The sequence below is a fragment of the Tachypleus tridentatus genome, chromosome 3 (assembly GCF_004210375.1).
Source record: "Tachypleus tridentatus isolate NWPU-2018 chromosome 3, ASM421037v1, whole genome shotgun sequence".
In the NCBI taxonomy this organism is placed as follows: domain Eukaryota; kingdom Metazoa; phylum Arthropoda; class Merostomata; order Xiphosura; family Limulidae; genus Tachypleus; species Tachypleus tridentatus.
Genome location: NC_134827.1, coordinates 46,625,166 through 46,633,268, shown reverse-complemented (window position 1 = coordinate 46,633,268; position 8,103 = coordinate 46,625,166).

Here is an 8,103-nt window from a genome sequence, read left to right as displayed (position 1 = left end):
GGAAGAGGTGTGAGGAGGACACAAGTTATTTTACTCGCCTCGTGTTGACCAATGGAAGGTACCCGTTTGTCTCGAGCATGCTTGTTCATAGGCTTGACAGTTAACACGTAGTGGTCTTTTCTATCCGTACGTCCTGCTATGTCGATATTGACCTAATATGTACCAGTTCGAGGAGTCGATGAACTTTTGTTGATCTGTAGCAAACGGTAAATTTATTGGGTTATTTTGCTTGTCTCGAACACTTTCCCCTGATACTGGTGGACACTGTTGTTGTTGTTCTTACTATTTCTTAGTTACAAGTGTTGGTACACTTGTACTCTTTAGTCAGACACAGGGTCGGTACACTTGTATACTTAGTCTGTCAGCAGAGTTGGTACACTTGTGCTCTTAATCAGTTAGCAGGGTTGGTACATTTGTACTCTTAGTCAGTCTGCAGAGTCGGTACACTTGTACTCTTGGTCAGTTAGCAGGGTTGGTATACTTGTACTCTTACTCTGTCAGTAGGGTTGGTATACTTGTACTCTTACTCTGTCAGTAGGGTTGGTATACTTGTACTCTTACTCTGTCAGTAGGGTTGGTAGACTTGTACTCTTAGTTTGTCAGTAGGGTTGGTACACTTGTATACATAGTCAGTCAGTATGGTTGGTACACTTGTATACTTAGTCAGTCAGTATGGTTGGTACACTTGTATACTTAGTCTGTCAGTATGGTTGGTACACTTGTATATTTAGTCAGTCAGTATGGTTGGTACACTTGTATACTTAGTCTGTCAGTATGGTTGGTACACTTGTATACTTAGTCTGTCAGTATGGTTGGTACACTTGTATACTAAGTCAGTCAGTAGGGTTGGTACACTTGTACTCTTACTCTGTCAGTATGGTTTGGTAGACTTGTATACTTAGTCTGTCAGTATGGTTGGTACACTTGTATACTTAGTCTGTCAGTAGGGTTGGTATTTTTGTATACTTGTCTGTCAGTATGGTTTGGTACACTTGTATACTTAGTCAGTCAGTATGGTTGGTACACTTGTACTCTTACTCTGTCAGTAGGGTTGGTACACTTGTACTCTTAGTTTGTCAGTAGGGTTGGTACACTTGTATACATAGTCAGTCAGTATGGTTGGTACACTTGTATACTTAGTCAGTCAGTATGGTTGGTACACTTGTATACTTAGTTTGTCAGTAGGGTTGGTACACTTGTATACATAGTCAGTCAGTATGGTTGGTACACTTGTATACTTAGTCAGTCAGTATGGTTGGTACACTTGTACTCTTAGTCTGTCAGTATGGGTTGTTACACTTGTATATTTAGTCAGTCAGTATGGTTGGTACACTTGTACTCTTAGTCTGTCAGTATGGTTGGTAGACTTGTATATTTAGTCAGTCAGTATGGTTGGTACACTTGTACTCTTAGTCTGTCAGTATGGTTGGTACACTTGTATACTTAGTCAGTCAGTATGGTTGGTACACTTGTACTCTTAGTCTGTCAATATGGTTGGTACACTTGTATACTTAGTCTGTCAGTAGGGTTGGTACACTTGTATACTTAGTCTGTCAGTATGGTTGGTACACTTGTATACTTAATCAGTCAGTATGGTTGGTACACTTGTACTCTTACTCTGTCAGTAGGGTTGGTACACTTGTACTCTTAGTTTGTCAGTAGGGTTGGTACACTTGTATACATAGTCAGTCAGTATGGTTGGTACACTTGTATACTTAGTCAGTCAGTATGGTTGGTACACTTGTATACTTAGTTTGTCAGTAGGGTTGGTACACTTGTATACATAGTCAGTCAGTATGGTTGGTACACTTGTATACTTAGTCAGTTAGTATGGTTGGTACACTTGTATATTTACTCAGTCAGTATGGTTGGTACACTTGTACTCTTAGTCTGTCAGTATGGTTGGTACACTTGTATATTTAGTCAGTCAGTATGGTTGGTACACTTGTACTCTTAGTCTGTCAGTATGGTTGGTACACTTGTATACTTAGTCAGTCAGTATGGTTGGTACACTTGTACTCTTAGACTGTCAGTATGGTTGGTACACTTGTATACTTACTCTGTCAGTAGGGTTGGTACACTTGTACTCTTGGTCAGTCAGTATGGTTGGTACATTTGTTTGGTGTTTGATTGACTCTAAGTTCACTTTGTTCACAAAATCTGTCGTAATTACTTTTATTAACTAAGGAGAAACATTTCACACGAGTTTGTGATATTGAAAACAACTGTTGTTACAAGAATATATAGAGAAACAAAGTCCATCGTAATACTATGTACACCCTGTACGGTCCATCATACTATAATACACACCCTGTACGGTTCATCATACTATAATACACACCCTGTACGGTTCATCATACTATAATATACACCCTGTACGGTTCATCATACTATAATACACACTCTGTACGGTTCATCATACTATAATATACACCCTGTACGGTCCATCATACTATAATATACATCCCGTTAGGTCCATCATACTATAATATACATCCTGTACGGTCCATCATACTATAATACACATCCCGTTAGGTTCATCATACTATAATACACATCTTGTACGGTCCATCATACTATGATATACATCCCGTTAGGTCCATCATACTATAATATACATCCCGTTAGGTCCATCATACTATAATACACATCCTGTACGGTCCATCATACTATAATATACATCCTGTACGGTTCATCATACTATAATATACATCCCGTTAGGTTCATCATACTATAATATACATCGTTTACAGTTCATCATACTATAATGTACATCCTGTACGGTTCATCATACTATAATATACATCGTTTACAGTTCATCATACTATAATATACATCCTATACGGTTCATCATACTATAATAAACATACTCTACGGTTCATCATACTATAGTATACATTCTGTACGGTTCATAATACTATAATATACATCCTGTACGGTCCATCATACTATAATACACACCCTGTACGGTTCATCATACTATAATACACACCCTGTACGGTTCATCATACTATAATATACACCCTGTACGGTTCATCATACTATAATACACACCCTGTACGGGTTCATCATACTATAATATACACCCTGTACGGTTCATCATACTATAATACACCTGTACGGTTCATCATACTATAATATACACCCTGTACGGTCCATCATACTATAATATACATCCCGTTAGGTCCATCATACTATAATATACATCCCGTTAGGTCCATCATACTATAATACACACCCTGTACGGTCCATCATACTATAATATACATCCCGTTAGGTCCATCATACTATAATATACATCCTGTACGGTTCATCATACTATAATATACATCCCGTTAGGTCCATGATACTATAATACACATCCTGTACGGTCCATCATACTATAATATACATCCTGTACGGTTCATCATACTATAATATACATCCCGTTAGGTTCATCATACTATAATATACATCCTTTACAGTTCATCATACTATAATGTACATCCTGTACGGTTCATCATACTATAATATACATCGTTTACAGTTCATCATACTATAATATACATCCTATACGGTTCATCATACTATAATAAACATACTCTACGGTTCATCATACTATAGCATACATTCTGTACGGTTCATAATACTATAATATACATCCTGTACGGTTCATCATACTATAATATACATCCTGTACGGTTCATCATACTATAATATACATCCCGTTAGGTTCATGATACTATAATATACATCCTGTACGGTCCATCATACTATAATATACATCCTGTACGGTTCATCATACTATAATACATATCCTGTACGGTCCATCATACTATAATATACATCCTGTTAGGTCCATCATATTATAATACACATCATGTACGGTCCATCATACTATAATACACATCCTGTACGGTCCATCATACTATGATATACATCCCGTTAGGTCCATCATACTATAATATACATCCTGTACGGTTCATCATACTATAATATACATCCAGTTAGATCCATCATACTATAATACATCCTGTACGGTCCATCATACTATAATATACATCCTGTACGGTTCATCATACTATAATACATATCCTGTACGGTCCATCATACTATGATATACATCCCGTTAGGTCCATCATACTATAATACACATCCTGTACGGTTCATCATACTATAATACATATCCTGTACGGTCCATCATACTATAATATACATCATGTACGGTTCATCATACTATAATATACATCCTGTACGGTTCATGATACTATAATATACATCTTGTACGGTTCATCATACTATAGTATACATTTTGTACGGTTCATAATACTATAGTATACATCCTGTACGGTTCATCGTACATCCTGCACATCATGCTGTTACTTAGAGAGAGAATAGATCATAATATAATAAAGGGTATTGTTTGACTATTGTCGATTTTCACCTCCAAGTTTAAACATTATAAAATCAGAGAATTATCACAAAAGCTCTGAGTTTTGTGTAGATACAAATCAACTGTCTTTACTGTAAAATCCAATATTACTAAATCTAGAATGTTCATGTTCTCAATAAATCTCATGTTTTATATATAGTATATTACTGTGTACACAAAACAATTTTGAGATATGCGTTTTAGATTTAAATTGTCTCTCCAACAAGAAAAATATTAAAGTATTTTTACCCAGTTTCTGAATCAAACACGCAACATTATAAACTGTAACTATACCAGTATTATACTCTTTTGTTTTCTTTGTATAGTAATGACAAAAAGTACAATTCATTACGTGTGCGTATTTCGATTAAATTTCGGAGAAATGAAAAATCAGTTATCGCTTAAATATTTTTCTCTGTCAGTAAGACTGTTAGAGTGTAATATATCTCCTCATTTTAAATCTCGATTCCGGATACTTTGGTCTTTAAAGGTAGCTTATTCCGGACACTTTCTACAAGGCTCGTGCACGAAATCCTAAATAACAAAATTTAATATGATTGTGAAATGAAAAATATGACGCTTGTAAAACGAAATGAACACGGAAGTGTAGAAGTAAGAACATATGCTGGAAGTAAGCAAGGTGGACAGTTTTTACTTTAATACAAAAGACTTTATATTTACTCTTTATAACAAGATCGATTTTATAAAGTTACTATTTAAAATTAGGTTTACAATGAACCATTTTCTTTACAATAAATACAGAGTTTACAGTAAAACATTTTCTTTACAATAAGTCTAAATTTACAATGAACCATCTTCTTTACAATAAATCCAAAGTTTACAATAAAACATTTTATTTACAATAAATCCAAAGTTTACAATGAACCATCACCTCCACAGTAAGTGTAAATTTACAATGAACCATTTTCTTTACAATAAATCCAAATTTTACAATAAAACATTTTCTAAAGATTAAGAAACAAATTACTACCGGGATATAAAATGTATTAAAGTAACAAAACAAGAGACATAAAGTGACCATGAAGTGACCCTAAAGTGACCATTAGTTGAACTAACTTAACACATTTCTACCTTTCATAGAATAAGATAAACTGGTGAAGTCCAGATAAGTAGATTCGTTTTAAAAACGAACCTGTTATTTTGTGTAACAACATTTTAAAATGAGAATCCAGAAAATATGAAGCTTCGGAAACACGAATTACTAAATCAATTTAATTCAAACCTAATATTAAAAATATTAGTTAAAAATCTGACTGGTGCATGAGGTTGGCTCAAGTTATTTCTTTTACCTTAAATCTATACACATATATTAATAACATCAAAAGTTGAGGACTTGATTTACAAGTTTGTAAAAATTAAAACTGAATCGATATTACTTTTAAAAATTTAAAATAAAATTTTATTTATTAAAGAACTACCCCGTTCCCATAAACATGCGCTTCGCAAACGGAGAAATGGGTGTGCTTTAGCTTAGCTGTTAAATCCCACCATTCAACTGGTGTGGCACAATAGCTGAGGGGAGGTGGCGCTGCTTTCCTCCACTTCATCAACTCATCGTCTGCAGGGTCTCTCAGCTAGGCCTTGTTTAGTTTGTTTTTTGTGTAAGTATTCGAGACAACAGACACTCACTCCTCTAACCATATTTTTAAATATTAAACGTCCAGTTATTTAACGAGAGATTTTTTTCTTCTTGACGTTTCTTCAACTATTATTAGATTTTAACAACACATATTTTCACGTGAGGCCCACATGTTTATCTGTTTATGGAAATATCAGGTTGTTAACTCGATTCTCATATACTTTTCTGGAACTTTGTATTGCTACACTTTAGTCTAATTATTTAGACCACTGACATACAGTCTGTACTAAACATAAGTTTAAATATCTAGACTACTGACAAAAGGGATCTACCATATCTTCAGCCTAATTATCTAGACTACTCTCATACAGTCTGTACTAAACATAAGTTTAAATATCTAGACTACTGACAAAAGGGATCTACCATATCTTCAGCCTAATTATCTAGACTACTCTCATACAGTCTCTACCATAACATCAGTCTAATTATCTAGACTACTGACATACAGTTTCTACCATAACATCAGTCTAATTATCAAGTCTACTGACATACAGTCTCTACCATAACATCAGTCTAATTATCTACACTACTGACATACAGTTTCTACCATGACATCAGTATAATTATCTAGACTACTGACATAGAGTCAGTACCATAACATTAGATTTATTATCTAGACTACTGACATACAGTCTCTACCATAACATCAGTATAATTGTCAGACTACTGACATAGAGTCTCTACTATAACATCAGTATAATAATCTAGACTACTGACATACAGTCTCTACTATAACATCAGTATAATTATCTAGACTAATGTCATACAGTTTCTACCATAAAATCAGTATAATTATCTAGACTACTGACATACAGTCTCTACCATAACATCAGTATAATTATCTAGACTACTGACATAGAGTCAGTACCATAACATTAGATTTATTATCTAGACTACTGACATACAGTCTCTACCATAACATCAGTATAATTGTCTAGACTACTGACATAGAGTCTCTACTATAACATCAGTATAATTATCTAGACTACTGACATACAGTCTCTACTATAACATCAGATTAATTATCTAGACTAATGTCATACAGTTTCTACCATAACATCAGATTAATTATCTAGGCTACTGACATACAGTCTCTACTATAACATAGTATAATTATCTAGACTAATGTCATACAGTTTCTACCATAACATCAGTATAATTGTCTAGACTACTGACATACAGTCTCTACTATAACATCAGTATAATTATCTAGACTACTGACATACAGTCTCTACTATAACATCAGTATAATTATCTAGACTACTGACATACAGTCTCTACTATAACATCAGTATAATTATCTAGACTACTGACATACAGTCTCTACTATAACATCAGTATAATTATCTAGACTAATGTCATACAGTTTCTACCATAACATCAGATTAATTATCTAGACTACTGACATACGGTCTCTACTATAACATCAGTATAATTATCTAGACTAATGTCATACAGTTTCTACCATAACATCAGTATAATTGTCTAGACTACTGACATACAGTCTCTACTATAACATCAGTATAATTATCTAGACTAATGTCATACAGTTTCTACCATAACATCAGTATAATTATCTAGACTACTGACATACAGTCTCTACTATAACATCAGTATAATTATCTAGACTAATGTCATACAGTTTCTACCATAACATCAGTATAATTATCTAGACTACTGACATACAGTCTCTACTATAACATCAGTATAATTATCTAGACTAATATCATACAGTTTCTACCATAACATCAGTTTAAGTATCTACACTACTGACATACAGTCTCTACCATAACATCAGTTTAAGTATATACACTACTGTCATACAGTCTCTACTATAACATCAGTTTAATTATCTTGTCTACTGACATACAGTCTCTACCATAACATCAGTTTAAGTATCTACACTACTGTCATACAGTCTCCACTATAACATCAGTTTAATTATCTAGACTACTGACATACAGTCTCTACCATAACATCAGTTTAAGTATCTACACTACTGTCATACAGTCTCTACTATAACATCAGTTTA